The 18,989-nt window shown below is 43.2% G+C and overlaps 1 protein-coding gene across 2 annotated transcripts in view; it reads left to right on the top strand.

Annotated features, from left to right (window-relative positions):
* The window catches only part of DPYD (dihydropyrimidine dehydrogenase), a 3,539,101-nt gene that overhangs the window by 882,580 nt on the left and 2,637,532 nt on the right, over window positions 1-18,989 (top strand). The gene's annotated exons all lie outside the window — the stretch shown is intronic.

Below are 18,989 nucleotides of genomic sequence, written 5' to 3'. Positions count from 1 at the left end.
TGTCTCCAGTGTCAATGTCAAGGGCATAAAGGGGTGTCAATCCAGGAGTGAGGGAGATCAGAGAGGCAAACTGGCCCAGTAGCTGCTCTGCTGTTCTAGAGTCAGGGTAGGAGAGAGTGTGACACCCTCCACTGACCCATCGTACTCCTAGGCAGACAGGAGGTCAGGGACAGGCTTGCTCTCCTGTTCCACTCTTTCATCTGTCACCAGGAGCATACACACATCAGACGTCACAAAGTGCATTTTGAGGTGGTTCACAAAGTGCACCCATAAGGGGTTTCAAGGGGTCTGGAGGTCCACCAATTAAGTAGACTCCCTCTTTTGTCACTTCACCTCATAGGGGCCTGTCCAGCAGTCCTGGCGAGCTCTGGGCTTCATAGGCTTCATAACAGAGTGGCCTTCTGGTCATACCAGAGCTTCATAACTTCTTTACTGGCCTCAATATTGCTTTTCACAGTCTTTTAGAAATGGTGCATCTGGCTGCAGAAGGCAAGCATGTAGCTGACCACATCAAGATTGGGCTTCCAGGGTGCTTGCTCCCACCCCTCTCTCACAAGGCTAAAAGGTCCCCTAACAAGGTCGCCATAGAGGTATTTGAAGGGGCTAAACCCAACCCTCTTCTGTGCCACCTCCCTGTAGGCAAAGAAAAGGCATGGCAGGAGGATGTCCCACTTAGGCCTCATGGGCCACGGTAGGTCCCTTATCATGCCCTTCAGAGTCTTGTTGAGTCTCTCTACAAGAGAGCTGGCTTGGGGTGATAAACTATGGACAACTTGTAAGTTACTCTAAACTCATCCCACATAGACTTCATGTATATGGACATGAAGTTAGTGCATCTGTCAGAATCTACCTCTTTGGGAATCTCACATGGGTAAAAATCCCCATCGGGCCCTGGCCACTGCAGGTGAGGTCAGCGACCTCAGAGAGATGGCCTCTGGGTAGCGAGTGGCATGGTCTACCAGGATGAACCTGTTGCCTAAAGCTGTCTTGGGGTCCAAAGGTCCAACATTGTTGATGCTTACCCTCTCAAAGGGGGTGCCAACAACAGGTAATGGGGTCAGGATGCCTTGGGATTTTTCCTTGCCTTTCTACTGGCCTGACAGGTAGGACAGGTCCTGCAGAATGCTTTTGAGGCTGTCCTCATCTGGGGCCAATAGAAGTGGGCAGCAAGCCTGGCAAAGGCCTTCTTTTGCCCAGATGTCTCGCCACGGGTATGTCATGAGCCAAACCCAGTAGGACAGCCCTGTAACACCTTTGGGGCCACCACCACATGGGCTGCCTCAGATTCAAAAACCTTATTCTCGCTATATAGGAGGTGATTCTCCAAATAGATTAGGTGAACTCCAGAGGAGTCGCCTGCTGCCTGGGCCTTAGCTTGCAACCTCAAGCACACTAAAATGGGGTGCTATTTATGTACTTTCCTTGGTGGGCCTACTATCAACTTGCCAACAGGCAAACTCAGGTGACCTGCCCAGGGTGGTAATGTCCTCCCCAGTTTGCTTAGGGGCATCCTCCTCAGGTGCCCCATTAACCTCAGCAGTGGGAACTTCAGGGTTTGGTTCCCTGCACTCCTTGCCCCTCTCCTTCTTAGAAGCTGTCTAGGCCGTTATTCAAGCCTCTAGATGCCACTGACTCCCTTCTCGGGCAGCCATGGACCTTGTGGTCATACAAACCCATTCAGGCATTACAGGGCTCACAGGTACCTTTAGTGAACCTGAAACCACCCCCAACTCAAAGGGAACCAGAGCCTAGGTAGATAACTCTCACGATTGTCGGTTACTATGACTTGGAGGAATTTGTTAGGGAGGACCTGCTCTGAGGACACCAGTTTCCACCTCATTCTATTCATGCTGCCCCCTGTGTCCTTCAGAGCTTCCACCCTTTGCCCATTGATGGTGACCCACTGCCTGTATTTGGAAGTAATGGCAGGCATATGGGCTTTTGGCTCTACTTTCTTATCCCGAAAATAAACTAGGGTCACCTCTGTCTGCTCCACAAGATATCTGGGACTGCCACCTCCCCAAACGCTGCACTTGCCAACCCAGGTGTCTGCTCACTGGTGGGGGCTGTGCCATTTTGGGAAATTTGGAGTCACCCTTACAGTGCCCATACTTGTAGCATTGAGGTACAAACCTCCCTGTCTGCTTATAAAATAACCCCTTCTTTTTAGGCTAAGACTGGGACTGGTAACTAATGTTCCCTTGGGAATCATTCTGGGGGCGATTTGAGAACTCCTTATTTTGATATTTTTCACCCCGTCTTTCTCCTACTGGGACCCCTGACCCTCCTTATTTGAGTCTCCCTCACATACCTTTTTGGATCCTCTGGTGCTGGCCCACAGAACTGCCTCCTCAGCAAGCTTCCTTAGGTTAGTTACCTTACTGGCTGTTAGGTGCTGGCATAACTCTGGAAAACAAATACTTAGCATGTGCTCTCTCAAAATTACATTGTACAACCCACTGTAGTCAATATATTTGTTGCGGCACACCCAACCATTCAGTGCCTTACTAGAGTAGTATAAAATTCCCCCATGACTGATTGGGTAGACTCTGACTGTTCCTCAAATTGTGGGGGTCCTTTTCAGGAGTCAGTCCAATATTGGCAACTGAGATGGCTTTCATGGCGGTGTACCTGGTTTGGTCCCCAACCTCTAAAGTAAGAAGTGTGTCCCGCCCCACTCAAGGCATATATTTCCACAACTCCCTCCCCCCAGTGCTCTTCTGGGAGTTTGTGAACCCTCGGGGCTATTTTGTAGGCAGAAACCCATTTTTGAGTATCATACCCTACCACATAACTGGCCACTAGATCCTTAGGGATGCAGTCCTTTTTATGTCTTCTTAAGAAACTGTACAATTGCTGTCACCATCAATTCTGGACTCTGCCTCCCTGGCTTTGATACCCAGCTCCATTAGACTTATGAGTGAGTAACAACTTTTTCCTCCTCGAGGAACCTCTCAGCATTCTTCTCCATCCTAAATTTGCCCATTTCCAGCCTGAACTCTCTCTCCTTCCTCCTTTCTGCCAACTTTTCTGGAGTCAGGTTGCGGGAAGATCCACTGCTCCCTGCTCTGGCATGGAGTTCTAATCAAGGGTCAAGTAATTCTTTTCAGTAGGTTGCTGCCCCTCAGAACTGAGATCCAAATCCTCTCATTGCCTGTCCATCTCATCATCTCCTTCAGTTGCTGAAGCAAGTGACTTCCGCCCAGGCCCTTAGCGCCTTTTGATATTCCACCTTCCTAGTGGTGCTCTTAGCTGGAAGTCCCCTTTATTTGCATAACTCCTTTGAGCTGGGCCACAGTATGGGACTCCATGTTTGCTAGCTCAAATTTGTAGAGGGGGGTTCAGGCACACCAGACAGAGATAGAATTGTGGAAAATCTAAAAGGCCAATTAGGGAGAATTTACATTTGAATTGGTCTTAGATATCGGCTGGTAGTGTACAACAAATCATTGTAAGGCACTTCACAAACACAAGTCCAATCTTCATTGCTGAACAGCAGTGTAAGAAACTGGTTGTCTGAGGTGTTGGCCAAGCAGCAAGCACAATCCTTGCATGGTAAGGCCCAATTAAACCCCAAACTAACCTGTGCTAAACCCCGTAGTAGATTGACAGAAAAGTCAAACTTAACTTCGAGGCAATGTGTAAAGTATTTGTGAAACACTTCAGCCAGTAAAACAGTGAAACCATCACACAAAAAGATCCCTTACCAGCTTAGAAAATAGAGCAAGATTTAATAAATAAAACAAGACCAAAACTGCAAATATTCAATCAATAGAACAGGAGATATGCATTTTTAAAGAATAAAGAGAAAAATAGCACCTAAAAGTGCATAGCATCAACCGTGAATATCTAGTTTTGCTGAACCAGGTTAAAGACAAAGGTTCACAAACAAACAAACCAAACCCCAATGCCTGAAAATTATTTCTAAATAAAGCGTTGCGTCAAAGGTTCAGACTGACTGCGCTGGAGTATAGGCTGGGTACAGTCCCAGGTTAGTCTCATTGAAGTTTTACCATCTGAAGTTTTGTGCCAGGAGTCCTGATCACGTTGGAGAGGGTCACAGGGAACAAGGAGAGTGTCGCGGGTGGCTGTCAGCGAAGAGCAGGCCTGGCATCACGGACAGGCTGGAGCTTTGCATTGGTGGTCCCCTGCATGCTATCAATGCTGCTGGTCAAAGAGATTGGCTAGTGGGTACTTACACTGATTTTCGGTGCAATTGGCACTGCCTCAGTGCAAACAGGCCTGTTTGCAGTCCTGAAGAGCCCAAAAGCTTGATTTAGGAACCTGCGAGCCACACCAAGAGTCCAGAACCTGAGAGGCTCCACTTGGGGTCAGGAACTCAATGCAACTGGGTCCAGGAGCTGGTTGGGGAGCTTTTTGTGTCTCTGAGGCTCATATCAGGAGGCCAGCAGTCTAGCTTTTGGAGTGTCTCTGGGGTCCGAAGTTCAAGATGAAATTGCAGCTCCAGTTCTTCTTCCCCAGGCAAGAGGGCAGTAGGCAACGGTTCTTTTAGAGCAGAAGTCCAGCAGAGTGGTAGTCTTTGTAGCAGTATCAAAACTTTTTATCCTGGCAGAGTATCCACAGGTCTAGAAGTATATTGAAGAGTTGGTGTCTGATGTCCAGGATGTATAGCCAGTTGTGCCTTTGAAGTGGGGTAGAAGTTTCTAGAGGTTTCTCTTTGAAGTCCCCAGGCATCCTGCTTCCTTGCCCTGGTTCCAGACTAACCTGTGGGGGTATGCAACCCTTTCTGTGGAGGCAAGGCAAAGCCTATTCAGGTATAAATGGGTCTGTGCCCAGCTCCTCCCTCCCATCCTGCCAGTGATGGCCCATCCACGCACACCTAAGCACCCTATTGTGTGTGACTGTCTAGGATAAATAGACAAAGCTTAACTGTCAGCTACACCCAGTCATGTGACCAGAGACAGGTTACCAGACTTTCACACCGACTTAAGTTACCCCGTTGCAATCTTGAGAGCGCTGTGCCTCCGCCTGGTGAGGCAGTATAAGTAAGCCCGCTGGGTCGCATTGGATTATGTATCGCTGGACTGTGGCTTCACCTGGACTGACGACAGCAATTGAGGGGACCCATAATCTGGTCCACGAGCACCTGGATAGGTGGCCAGCCGGTGGTTGGGACGCACAGTCTCTTGTTCTCTTGCACTCCTTCTTTCACCGGTCCTGAAGAGGCCAAAAATATTTGGCCGAAACTCGTCAACATATCCTTTAAGAAGTCTCCACAAATATAACAGCCGTGTATTCAGCATCAAGTTCACATTATTAAGAAATTCAAAATAACTATACTTCCTGTATGTGTACTAATACAAGAGACTATCTTATAATGTGATTGTGTGTAAAATCTAAACCACAGCCTTCACTGTATATTTAAGGAAAGAAGAGGAGTTATTTTTAGGATTGTTTAAAATTGATGTATTTTTGCGTGTTGTTTGGTGAATTGTTGTATAGTTTTCGTTAATTGTCTGATCTTAATGTTTTAATATGTGACACCATAAAGTAACATATATTTTTGTACAGAAGAGTTGAGGAATAAAACCCCGATATGATTAAATAAAAGAATGTATGAAAGTAGTCTGTTTATCAATGATTAATTGATGTAATCATTTTGATGGATTTGCAGTACAGGTATTCTTCCCCACATCTCAGCCTTTTGTTGTGAATTGCTTTTGATATAGCCCATTGGGATGTGGGGTGACTAGGGCTAGCCCCCCAACCTTTTTTCAGAGACAGGTTACAGACACTAAATGTCAGAGGCAGGAAAATGCCAATTTTCTAAAAGTAGCATTACAGCATTGCAATTTAAAATCGGAATTCACCGTAAGTTAGGATTCCAGAGAAACCAGATATGGACTAGTTATCTCTTACCATTTGGAAATTGTACTAATAAAATGTAGTAAGGCAACTCCAATGTTATTCTATTGGAGAGATAGGCCTGGCAGTAGGGAAAAGCTAATTTAAAGGTTTTTCACTACCAGGACATATAAAGCCTAAAAGTACATGTCCTGCTTTTTAAATACATTGCACCATGCCCTCTGGGCTGTCCAGGAGCTACCATAGAGGTGACGTATATGTATTAAAAAAGAAGGTTAGGGCCTGGCAAAAAGCTTTTATATTTTTGCAGTTTTATATAGCGCAAACTCAACCCAAAGGTATCAGAGTGCTTTACATGAGCACCGGTTGCATTACAGACAGACACATTCATTTTTAGGTAAGGCGAGATTAAGTGATTAGCCCAGAATCACTAGCAGCATTTTATTTACAGACCCCTGGGTGCATGTAGTATCACCTGACTAGGAACTTATAAGTAATTTAGATATGCCAGTTGGGTATAAGCCAATTTGACTATGTTTAGAGGAGACAGCACAAGCCCTTTAGCACTGGTTATCAATGGTAAAGTACACCGAATCCTCAAACCAGCAAAAATAAGGTCAGTAAAAATGAAGGAGGAAGGCAACATATTTAGGGGAAGACAACCATAAGGCTGACAGGTCATAAAATATGTCTATATCTATTGAGTTACCTGCAAAGTTGTGCAGTAATTGTGCTTATGATTAAATGGTGCAGTCCCTCCAACATTGTTTACTGCACTGGTGTGGAACAGAACTGTCAACAAGAACTTTAACCCCTTGTGTGCCACGCCCTTTCCCCGCCCTGTGCCGGGCGTTGCATTAGCGGGCGGGGTTCATGACGAGCTGGACTCGTCATGGGCACAGAGCAACCGCGGCCCATGACGAGTCCAGCTCGTCATGGGCACACAAGGGGTTAAAGTACCAAGATGTGGACAATTATTAACACTAATGATACTGTAAACTGTTTTCTGTTATATATTGCACGTTTGAATTGCCATATCTACAGAACCTTAGTTTCTATTTCACTCCAAACCATCAAGAAAACCAGGGGCGTATTCGCAATCTGTTTTTTCTTGTACGTTTTCTAATACTGAATAATGCCACAAACATATTACAAAATGCTATTCGCAAACATACATGTGGAAGTTCTGCTTCCACCTGTCCTTTATTTTTCTGTATGTGATCACCATCCCAACCACTGAGTCTGTGCACTCATAAGCATACATTTTAGTAGTAAATGTGGGAGGACAGTGACGACTGGCTGGAAAATGGGTAATATTTACTACTAAAAGGCAAGCATTTAGGGAGGAGTAAGAAGGGGTTAGGGAGGGATGTGTTCCCACCCACAAAATAATAAGCTCACTACTAATCACAAATTGCACTTCTAAAGTTACTACAGCCCAAAAGCAAAATTGCAGAAAAATTAACTCCAGTTCAAAGCTGAAGTAAGTTCAGCACTACATGTGCCCAACCACTGGTACTGAGACATTGAGCTCTGTTTGTTAAAGTATACTGAAAGTAAACAAAAAGGTATTTATTCTTAAATGTAATAAATTAGTAAACACATTTTTGTTCAATAATAATATAAATGATTGTTATATTGATTTTAAATGTATAAGTAAATAAAGGATAGTTCTAATTTTGAATTAAATCTTATATAACTTAAAATATATTAAATTAAAATTATTATTCTGAAGTTTAAATTAAAGAATAATTTCCCAACTAAAATAAAAACATATATTTTACTATGCATTAATAGTTAATAAAAGTGATGCTTAGAATTTAATTAAAGATAATTTGATTGTATTTTAATTCAAATTTAACTTACAGTACTTTTTAAATGAAAAAAAGTATTGAAACATTATAAAAGTAAATCATAAATGTGTGCTACTTTGAGATTCTTGTAAACATTAAATTATGTTTATTTATATTTGCTAATGGGGTTTTTATTTTTAAGTCCTCATTTTCTATGGGCGGGTGTTGAACTAGCAAGGCCATTTGTGCTGCTGGGCTTACTACTCTTTCCTTTTTGACAATAGTTACTAACACTGGTAAGTTTGGCTGCACCCCATTTTTTGGGAGGTGAAGATGTATAAGTTACTTAAAAGTAGGTTTACACTTTTATTTTGTGAACAGCTAAAAGTAATAAAGTTATTGACAAGTGTAAGATACATTTGTGAGTGCCCTCACGTTTTTCCAGACATATTGGACTTGTAGTCTTTGAACATATTCAACTGGCACATGGTAAAGGAATGATTTGAAACAGGAAATTCAAGGACTAGAAACCCAATGTCGTGGTGGCATGAAATGAGTCAATAAAACTACCTGACCATTTCTCTGTTTGTGATAGCATGGACCACATACATTTAACCACAAGGAAAAAAACCTCTCTTTTAGGCATGTTTGCCACAGAAATAAAAACTGCTATGTACAAAACAAATTATTATTATTATTATTGTTATTATTATTTGATTGTGACTGTTGTTTTTGTTATAGTTGTTGTACAGTAGTATTAGTAGTACTAGCATTTAATTCCAAGTATTATACTGACTGTGCCTTCAAGCGGAGATTAATGAATGTAGATATCAATCCTTTATCTGAATTTTGGTCCTGTGGCTTAGTGGACTAATGCACTCAATGCATTAATCTGTGTACAGGGTAGGACTGTAAACTGTAAACTGAAACCTAAAACCTTACAAAGAGCTCAGCTGGGTCCGAGGGAGGGTGGGGGGTTGGAGGTGCTATTGAAAAGCTTTGTGCTGCTTTTGTTGCAGGGGACCGATATTGCAGATATGCTGCACAACCGGCCCCTGGTAGCAAAAACGGCCCCCACCATGGTGGCCTACCGGGAAAACGCCCGGTGTCCGCTACGGCCAGTCGGGACCTGTCTGTGTATAACATTGTGATCACAGGTACAAATATATGCGGGTCACTTAGCCTTTGAAACTTATGTGATTGATATAATAAGTATCATTGTGTTGAGTAACAATAAACATCTGTTTTTCAACATTCATCTATCCTGGGTCAACATTGTGTGCTTTACAAATGCATGTCATGTTATCTACAACCTATTAAGAGTATCAAATAAGTCTATCCAATCTAAGAAGCTGATATCCACAGTAGAGATAATAAAACATGCATACTGTTGCTGAAATTTCATGTGTTTTTTTTTTTTTTTGTCAGTTATGGCAATATAGGAGGACTCTCGTTGTTCACAGCTCACTTAATAACTGTGGCCAGTTTCCAGCTGTATAATTACACTATTTTAAAAACATTTTGCTGCATTGCTTGTAAGTAAAATTGAATGGTAGAAAGAGAGGCCATCTCTGTTTCCATTGCTGTAAAGCAGTATTGCTACTATCTTTCACAAGAATACTGGTTTTGAACAGTCACTATTAAGACAATAGCATATGGACTAGTGCCTAAGAACCACATCCCTCAATTGTAACATTATTAGACAATATAAGAAAGTGCTTAATGTCGCACAAGTGGCATAAATTACTATTCTAGCTCGTGGTGCTATGAACTGTAAATCTTCGTATCGCCCTCGGGCTTCATCACGTGCTTATATTTATTACTGTCATGTATACGGACTAGTGCCTGTAAATTACATCCCTCCATTCTGTAATTATAATACATGTGTACAAATTGAATTCGCACAAGTGGCTTAACAAAATTAAGGTATCTGAATGCCATAGTGGCAATAGTGGCAATGTTACAAGACATCATCTTTGGAAGCCGCTATCATGTATTGAGATTATTGTCTATGGGACGTATGAAGGTAAGTTCTTATTAGGGTAAGTGAACTATGCTGTAACTACTGGGTATAGTAGATTAAGCTAGAAACTCAATAAGAGTTATATTGACAAGCCAAGTGGCCACTATTTATTGTCTCTGTCCAAAATATACCACAAGTGAGAAAGTGCAAAGGAAAACTAATAAGGAATGTAGCAATAATATCAAATTTTAAAAGTCTCTCATCTTGATTCAGTGTTCACCCGAGCCCGGGGAAGAAAAGGGTAGGAAACTTGTGAAGTGACCATGCAATGTGGTGGGTCCCTTCTTTTCCTCCTGTGAAGAAGGAGAGAAAAGATAGAAAACATGATAAGTACAGTTTCATAAAAATTATACAATTAAAACCAAAGTTTCTTTTCAATGAAACGTGTATCATAGAAAGCAGTACTGTGAGAAACCGAATTCTCAAATTAATCAACATGAAGGTGTGTGGCTAATTCATCATCCAGATTATGGCCCCCAGGGAATTTAGTTTCTAATTCTAAAATCCATTTGGATTCTTTCTTCCTGAGAGCCAATTCCCTGTTGTCCCCTCTGTTGGCCAGAATTATCTGTTCAATTGCAAAGAATCTGCGAAGCGAACTGTTAGACTGATGGCACTCCTGGAAATGTCTGGCGATACAAAAGTATTTGTGATGGCTCTAAGGTGTTCCATGATTCTTTTCTTCACCATAAAGGTGGTACTCCCTACATACCTCAGTTTGCAGGGGCATTCTAGAACGTAGATGGTAAAATTACTACTGCAGGTAGGGGATTTGTTTATTTTCCATTTTTTATCACGTCCAGGAATAGTGAACTCCTTCACTGAATGACTAAATTTGCACGCTCTACAATGTCCACATGGGAAGAAACCTTTGAGATTATGAAAATTGCTTTTCTTTATTTCCATGATATCTCCTTTAACAAGGATATCTCTCAGGCTTATGCCTTTTCTATAAGTGATCAAAGGTCTGTCATCTATATTAGGACCTATAATAGTATCCGTTTGAAGAATATTCCAATTATCTGCAAAAACTTTCTGTATTTTCTTGGACTGACTATTGTAAGTGGTAATAACTCTGGTGCTTGTTTCAGTTATGCTGTTTCTCTCTGTATGTTCAAGCGATTTTCTCTGCTAACGTTACTTATTTTTTCAATGACTTTATTCAAGACCCATTGGGGGTAACCCCGTTCTCTGAACCTCCTGAGCATGATATTTTGTTCCTGCATGTATTTTTCCTCAGTACTGCAGTTCCTTTTTGCCCTCAGTAGCTCCCCATATGGAATTCTCCATTTCAGGGCCTCTGGGTGGCCACTGAGGTGAAGAACCAGAACCAATTGGGCCTGGCGGCACAGGGTACGCCTTAATCTCCTGGGTTCTCCTGCTTCAGCTAACAGAGACACGGGGACACTCTGTCGGTGTAAAAGATCAGATTTTATTAGCTGCAGCTAGTACAGTTGTCCTAGAAGTACACACGGTAGGTTCTCAGGAGACTGCCACTTCACTCTGTGGCGCACAATCTTTTATAGTACATAGGTGACATATACATTAACCAAGAACACACCTAAAACATACATAGAGGACCAATAAGGAAAGTTCGAAAACAGAACATGTCCAATAGAAAAGGTTGAAAAACAAAGATATCGAGTAACTCGAAGAAGCCTCTCCTCCAACTATGTTTGCCATCCCTCCCACAGGTTAAGGTATTAACATGTCTGTAACTGGTTTGCAGGTGGTGAGATACGTTTGTGTGTTTTGGAGGACAGTTGTGAAATGAGAGAATACGAGCGGAGGACTGCGAAAGCCAGAAGATGAGATAAAGTCAGAAGAGAATAGTGTGAACCAACAGATAGTTAAGACAGGGATTAGAAAAACCAGACCGGGATTAGTGTACTCGGCCAGTCTCTAACACCAGCTTCGTAAACAGAGGCACAAGGCTATTTTGACACAATATTGCAGGAAAAGTAGAAAAGACTTCGTTCGTCGTGCTGCCTGAGTGAGGGCAACACAAAATGGCGGCGGAGCACAAAATGGCGGCTCAATGCGATCGTGATCAAAAATCGAATTTCCTCATACCCTCCTTTTGCCAGAACTCAGGCAAGATACACAGACTCATGTTAATCTGAGTCGATGTCGATGGCCGTGAGGTCATCGAGCTGTTGCTGTAACATCATTCTAATATTCTCTGTTCTTTGTGTCTTAGGTCTTGGGATGTACATAGTAGCACAAAGGTCGCAGATGGCGGGACCACAGTGCATACAAAGACAACAAGAGAAAACGATGGCCAAAACCATACCAAGGAATGTTAGCACTTTCCAACCCCATTTGGACAGTAGTCCCCAAAACCATCACAATAACGACCAATCTCCTTCGTCCTGGTGAATCGACTGATATACTGTCGGAGCGTCATCAGGTATATAAATACAGCAACTCGATTTGATCAATTTACAGACTTCACCACGATCTGCAAGAATAATATCTAGGGCAACTCGGTTTTGTAAAGTCATAAGACGATCCGCCTGTAGTTCCGCTGTATATTACTCAAAGCTCCTACAGTGATGTCTATGGTAGTCTCTACAACACGAACCAGTTGTCTCATATTCCTGCTGTTTGCCATAGGACCCCAAAAAGGAAGAAATCCTTTTAGGAAGTCTCCTCCCTCTTGACCTGCTGTGTCTTTGGAATCAATAATTCCTCTGCCATATCTGTTTTTATGGAAAGTTGAAGAAGCAGTGTATGTAGAGGGAAGAAGAAAAGCTATATAGCAAGTTCCAGAAAAACCAGTCGGCAATCACGTATAGGCTCTATCGTGAAATACGTGCCCTGAGATGGCACTAATGGCGGCGAATTCTGAGAGGAGTGGATATAAGTATGGGAACAAAAGCTTTTTCTCTGTTCGGGGTCAGTAGTTTGGTCATTGATTTGCAAACAGAAATTGCCTTGATGAGGTACAGTCCAAATTGGTGGAGACTTTTCTTGTTTAACCTTATCACTAAGACTTGTGATGTAATGAGTGACGTTCCAATTAGCGTATGCTTTTCTTTCATCAGCAGCAATTTTGCTATTTTCCATGATTTTAGCCATAGCTACCATTCCCTTTATCAATGAACTATGACTGAAATCTGGACCACCAATATAAGAACTGACAGGTCGTTTAAATCGGCTTTGAGAGGCGTTAGAGAAAATTACAAAATAAGCCCAAGCAGAACCTTCATAAGAGAATGGAAGGACTAAATATGGCATCCCTTTATCTGTGGTATGAGGCATTAATCCACACACCCAACAATCAGTTGTATTAATTATTAATTGGTGTTGGTGTAATAATCGAATAAACAAATTATTGTAGTATTCGATTCTTCTAACGAGTTCATGTTGAGGAAGTGTATGAAACAGATGTGGAGAGATAGTGGAATAAGAAGGCACAGTAACAGAAGAAGGGACAACTTTTTGCTGCATAGCATAAACAATCCATCCTATACACGCCAATAAAATACACAATAATATAAAAACACATAAAGTTATACCACAACGACTGTATATTATTTTATAATAATTGTCTTTCATTTTGTTCTTTCTCTCTCTTTCGCCTAATGTAGTTTCCATCTTCTATATGGATGCTCACGGCAATCTTCCTTAATCACTTGGTCACGATTGTCTGCCGTCCTATGACACTGCAAGTCCTGCAGGCCTATTGCCACTACTCAGGTCACAACCAAGACTCCTACCGTGACCCTGCAACCGGGATAGAAACTACATAGAAGAGAGAATCTCAAGTTTTCTTCTTCAGTCTGGGTCTCAAATCGTAATGGGTCTTATCAGGTACAGTCTGATCCTGAAACAATGTTTGTGGATTTGTGGTATTCAGACGAAAATGTGGTGGTACAGCTTCTTGGAGAATGTTGTCGCTTTCTTTTTCCGACAATGTTCCATTCAAGTGTGCATCACTAAAAGATATGAATCAGAGAAACTTCTCGCTTTCAGAGCCACTTATACCCTTGCGGACCCACTGATCAAAGGGCAGAGGCAAAGGAACCTTCTTGCAATGCACGCCGTGGATCCAGTTCTTCTTTCCTTCAACCTTCACTGCTGTACGAGTTGTTAGGAGAACCTGACGGGGTTCTCTCCAGCGAGGCTTCAAATTCTTCGTCCTTTGGAAATTCTTCACACAAACCCAGTCACCTGGTCGGATGGAATGACCTGAGTCTGTGGAGGCCTCTGGCAAAGCGCTCTGAACCTGTTGATGAAGAACACGCAATTTAGTTGTAAGGTCGTGCAAATAATCAATCAACATTGGGTATGGCAAGTCTGAATACTTCTTAGGGCGAGGGACTCCCCATATATTAGCTGGGCGTCCAAAAACTATCTCATAAGGGCTAAGTCCCAAACGAGAATGTACAGCCGTTCTGGTGGATAAAAGAGCCAGAGGCCAACTAAGGCCTGTACTAGCCTGCACTTTCGCAAGCTTAAGCTTGAAAGTACCATTGTAGCATTCCACTAGACCCGCTGACTGTGGATGGTTTGCCGCATGGAACTTCTGTCTTATACCAAGAAACCCTGGGCGTAGTTCGCGAAGTAGCACTTCGCAAAGCTACGCAAAGTGCAGTTCGCACTACGCGAGCTACGCGTAGCACTTCGCGAACTGCGTAGTACCTTGTTCGCACTGTGCCAGATGTCGTTTTCAATGATTGCACAGTGCAGACAAGCAACCGGCACTGTGCAATCATTGAAAATGGCATCTTGCACAGTGCGAGCTGTAGTTTTCTGCTATTCGAGTAGATTTTTACTTGAGCGGCAGCTTTCTCAACGTGAACTGGTAGTTTCTCATCGCGAGCGGTCGCGAGCATACGCGACCACTCACAATGAGAAACCTGACCTCCTCGCGTTGGGAATCTCGCCGGGAGGTGTATTTTCCATGCTCGCGATCGCCAACTTGAAGTTGCTGATCGCGAATAAGGAAAAAGTCTCGCCGGGATGTCATTTTGCTTGCTCGCGGTCGCCAACTTGACGTTGAGGACCGCGAGCAAGCAAAAAATGACCGCAGCACTGCGCAACACTACGCTACGCGTGTTCGCACTATGCTACGTGCAATTCGCGTAGTGCGAAGTAGCGCGAACTTCGCAACCTGCGCGAGCGTAGCGTAGTGCTTTGCCCAGGCTTAATACCAAGACCTGCACAAACTTTTTGCATGACTTGGCCCACAAATTCGCTCCCATTGTCACTCCAGACAATGCGCGGCAAACTAAATCTAGGGAAAAACTCTTTTAGAAGTACTTTGGCTGTAGATAAAGCAGTATTGTCTTTCAGGGAGTACGCCTCTATCCATCTGGAAAAGGCACATACCACCACTAGAACATATTTGAGATTGTTGCATCGTTCCATGTGAATGTAATCGATTTGCAACACTTCAAATGGATAGGTCGGAGGAGCAAAGTGACCTGCTGGAGTCGGGGTTCCCTTTCCCGGATTATACATTAAGCAAACAATGCAATGTTTCACTACATTGTCTGCACACTTTGGGATTCTTTCGTTTTGCCACACTGGAGCCAGAAGCTTGCATATTCCTTTCGCACTTAGGTGGGCTGGACCATGCGCCATAGTAACTACAGGTGTTACAACAAACAAATGATGGACGGAATGCTGACAATGCAGACATTCTCCCCCAGTCAAGAGATCTGGGTTAAATCCATCGTTCTTTTGCCCACTACACCACCCCAGTTTAGACATGGCCATATGCAAATCAGTCTTGACCCTGTGCCTCATGGGAACAGTCCAGCCCGAACTGCCAAGCCATGTCTTCCCTGGACCGGAATCAAGCATCCTAGGACCGGTTTCTGGCTATCAGCCGTCATCAGCCAGGATAGCTTGACTCCAGTGGCGTAGTGAGCATGGGTCCCACGTCTGGGAATACCCATCCCACTTAGGGCGAAAAGCGTTACAACAAACAAATGATGGACGGAATGCTGACAATGCAGACATTCTCCCCCAGTCAAGAGATCTGGGTAAAATCATCGTTCTTTTGCCCACTACACCACCCCAGTTTAGACATGGCCATATGCAAATCAGTCTTGACCCTGTGCCTCATGGGAACAGTCCAGCCCGAACTGCCAAGCCATGTCTTCCCTGGACCGGAATCAAGCATCCTAGGACCGGTTTCTGGCTATCAGCCGTCATCAGCCAGGATAGCTTGACTCCAGTGGCGTAGTGAGCACGGGTCCCACGTCTGGGAATACCCATCCCACTTAGGGCGAAAAGCGTTACAACAAACAAATGATGGACGGAATGCTGACAATGCAGACATTCTCCCCCAGTCAAGAGATCTGGGTTAAATCCAATAGTAACTACAGGTAGTACATAAGCGTCTGGTAACAGCCAACGTTGGTGCTCGGATAATTCTACCCAACATCCCATCTCATCTAACATTCCTGTACTTTCCTTCCACTTCCTCAATTCTTTTTCTGTAGCCTCTTCTTGAATTGATTTCACACTTTCTACTATATCCTCATACATTCCTCTTTCTCTGACCCAATTTGTAGGGCCTGCAACATACATGCGACTTGTAGCATCTCTGGAAGTCTTTTTCGCTACTTCATCCGCAAATGCATTCCCGCGACCAATATCGTCAACAATCTTCTTATGTGCGCTACACTTCACAATTGCTATCTGGGTAGGCAAAACAAGTGACTCAAGAAGGTCAGTCACCAACTGACCATGTTGTATCTTAGCGCCGTGAGAAGTAAGGAATCCCCTTTCTTTCCACAAACGTCCAAAATTGAACGCCACACCAAAAGCATACAGACTATCAGTGTACACGTTTACTCTTTTTCCTTTGGATAACACACACGCTCTGGTTAAGGCTATCAGTTCAGCTGCCTGAGCTGAGTTATGTCTGATGCATGCTGTTTCAACGACTGTATGCAAAGTAGTAACAGCATAGGCTGAAGTTGTCTCTCCATTAGGAAGCTTAAAACAAGAACCATCTACCCATAGCGTTCCATGCGGATTCACTAATGGCGTATCTGTTAAGTCAATTCTACCCTTTGTCTCTTCCTCAGTACGAAAGAAACAATCATGTTGTTCCTGAACACCTTTCTCTTCTGGAAGAGGCTACAAAGTAGCTGGATTTAAAGTATTACATTGTTTGATATGCACGTGACTAGCCAAGAGCGTCAGCTCATATCCAGACAAACGAGCACTCGTAAGATGCTGTGTTTTTGTTCTGTTTAGCAAAGTATCCACTGCATGTGGCACCATAACAATGAGAGTATTATCTAGCACCACTCCAGCAGAATGTCGACTAGAAATTGCTGCTGCTGTTGTCGCTTTAAGACAACTAGGCAGTGCTTTAGCTACTGGATCTAACGTAGCCGAAAAATAGGCGCTGTCTATCTGCAAATCGCTGCGTTAAAACTGACAACGCACAACCATCTCTTTCGTGAATGTAGAGCGTAAAAGGCTTACTGTAATCAGGAGTACCAAGTACAGGAGCGGAACACAGAGCAGCACGTAAGTCAGTAAAACTCCTCTGACATTCGTCAGTCCATGGAAGGGGCTGAGGCGTATCTTTCAAAGTGAGTGCCAACAAAGGTTTGGCCAACAGAGAGAAGTTAGGGATCCACTGCCTATAATATGAAGTAATGCCCAGAAAGGCACGTATCTCTCTTTGTGTGGATGGCACAGACATTTGCGCAATAGCTTGGATACGTTCTGGGGTTAATCGTCTTCCCTCCTTTGATAAGAGATGACCTAAGTAGGTAACTCTCTCGACGAACATATTGAAGCTTAGAAGATGAAACCTTATGATTGAGATCGGATAAGTGTCGCAACAATGCAACCGTCACATTCTTACATATATCCTCTGAATCAGCAGCGATTAACAAATCGTCCATGTACTGAATGAGAGCAGCACCAGACGGCAAGGAAAAAGCATCAAGATGACATTTCAGAGCTTGACTATAAATAGAGGGACTTTCACAATAGCCTTGAGGTGCGCGTTTGAACCGGAAGCTTCGGCCTCCAAGAGAGAAGCCAAAAATGTCCCTACTCTCTTCAGCAATGAGAATACTAAAGAAAGCATTTTTCAGATCGATAACAGAAAACCAAACCGCTGTAGAAGGTATCATCGTCAACAACGCAGTGATATCTGGGACAACAGGAAACTGCGGTACAACAATTTTGTTTACCTCCCGAAGATCAATTACAAAGCGATAAACAGGAGGCTGAGAAGGATCAGTGTGTTTAAGAACAGGAAGAATAGGGCTATTACATATGTTACCTCTCGTTTCCTCAACCACATCTTTCTGAATCAAATCATGAATGATTTCCAGAAGCGCTCTTTCTCCTTCAGTGGAAATTCTATATTGAGGAACGCGTGGCAATTCAGCATTGGGCTTGAGAGTAACAACATAAGGTGGAATTTCAAGACAACCAACATCATTTGGACTCGTGGCCCAAAGCGTTGTAGGAAGAGAAAGCAATTCAGGTGGAAATTGATCTTTAGACAAATACATTGGAGAAGTCAGTTGTTGTCCTAAAGTGAGATATACACCAGAAGGAGAACAAGATATTGTGGCATGTAGTCTTTTCAATATATCCAAGCCCAATAGATTCTCGCCGCAACCATTAGTTAAGAGAAGCGGAACTTCTAAATCATAAGGGCCAATTGAGATAGGCAAAGGGCAAGAAACCGGATTACGAACTGGGGCGCCAGAAAAACCTACAGATACATTTGTTAAGCCAGACAAAGGTGCCCCAGGGAGTTTTGAATGAATGATATAACTTCTCATTGCACCAGTATCTAAAAGGAATGGCTCTGAAATACCCATTGTAGTGACATTAACATAAGGTCCATTCTGATCTACTGGAATCGACACAACTCCCTTACTTTGTCCATGGCTGTCCTAGTTAACATGAAGACTTTCATTCTCGCCTTCAACATAACAATCCTCATTGTAATACTGTGTAGACCGAGCGTTTTGCTGATCAAAGTAGTTCACGGAATTAGAAGGAGGAAGGGAACGCTGTTCTTGGGTCAATATACCTCGACCTCTACCTCTGTTTGCTGACTGGAGGCCAGCACGACCTCGCGGAGCAGATAGTGTCCCATTACGCTGCAATAAAACCGGACAACTATTCTTAAAATGACCTTCCTCTCTACAATAGGCACATTGATTAGGACCTAAAAAAGGTCGTGGAATATATGGCTCAGGCTTTTGATACACCCTCTGAAACTGCGGAGGCTGTTGGAACTGGGGCTGAGCATAACGAGGTGGATAAGCCTGTTGCAAGAGAATCTTAGTTTTCAATTCTTTAGTCTTTTTCTCTTGCTTATCTTTTTCTTCTTTATCTCTATT

Source organism: Triturus cristatus, chromosome 4_2, assembly GCF_964204655.1.
Source record: "Triturus cristatus chromosome 4_2, aTriCri1.1, whole genome shotgun sequence".
Lineage (NCBI taxonomy): Eukaryota > Metazoa > Chordata > Amphibia > Caudata > Salamandridae > Triturus > Triturus cristatus.
This window is presented reverse-complemented; position numbering and strand designations above follow the sequence as displayed.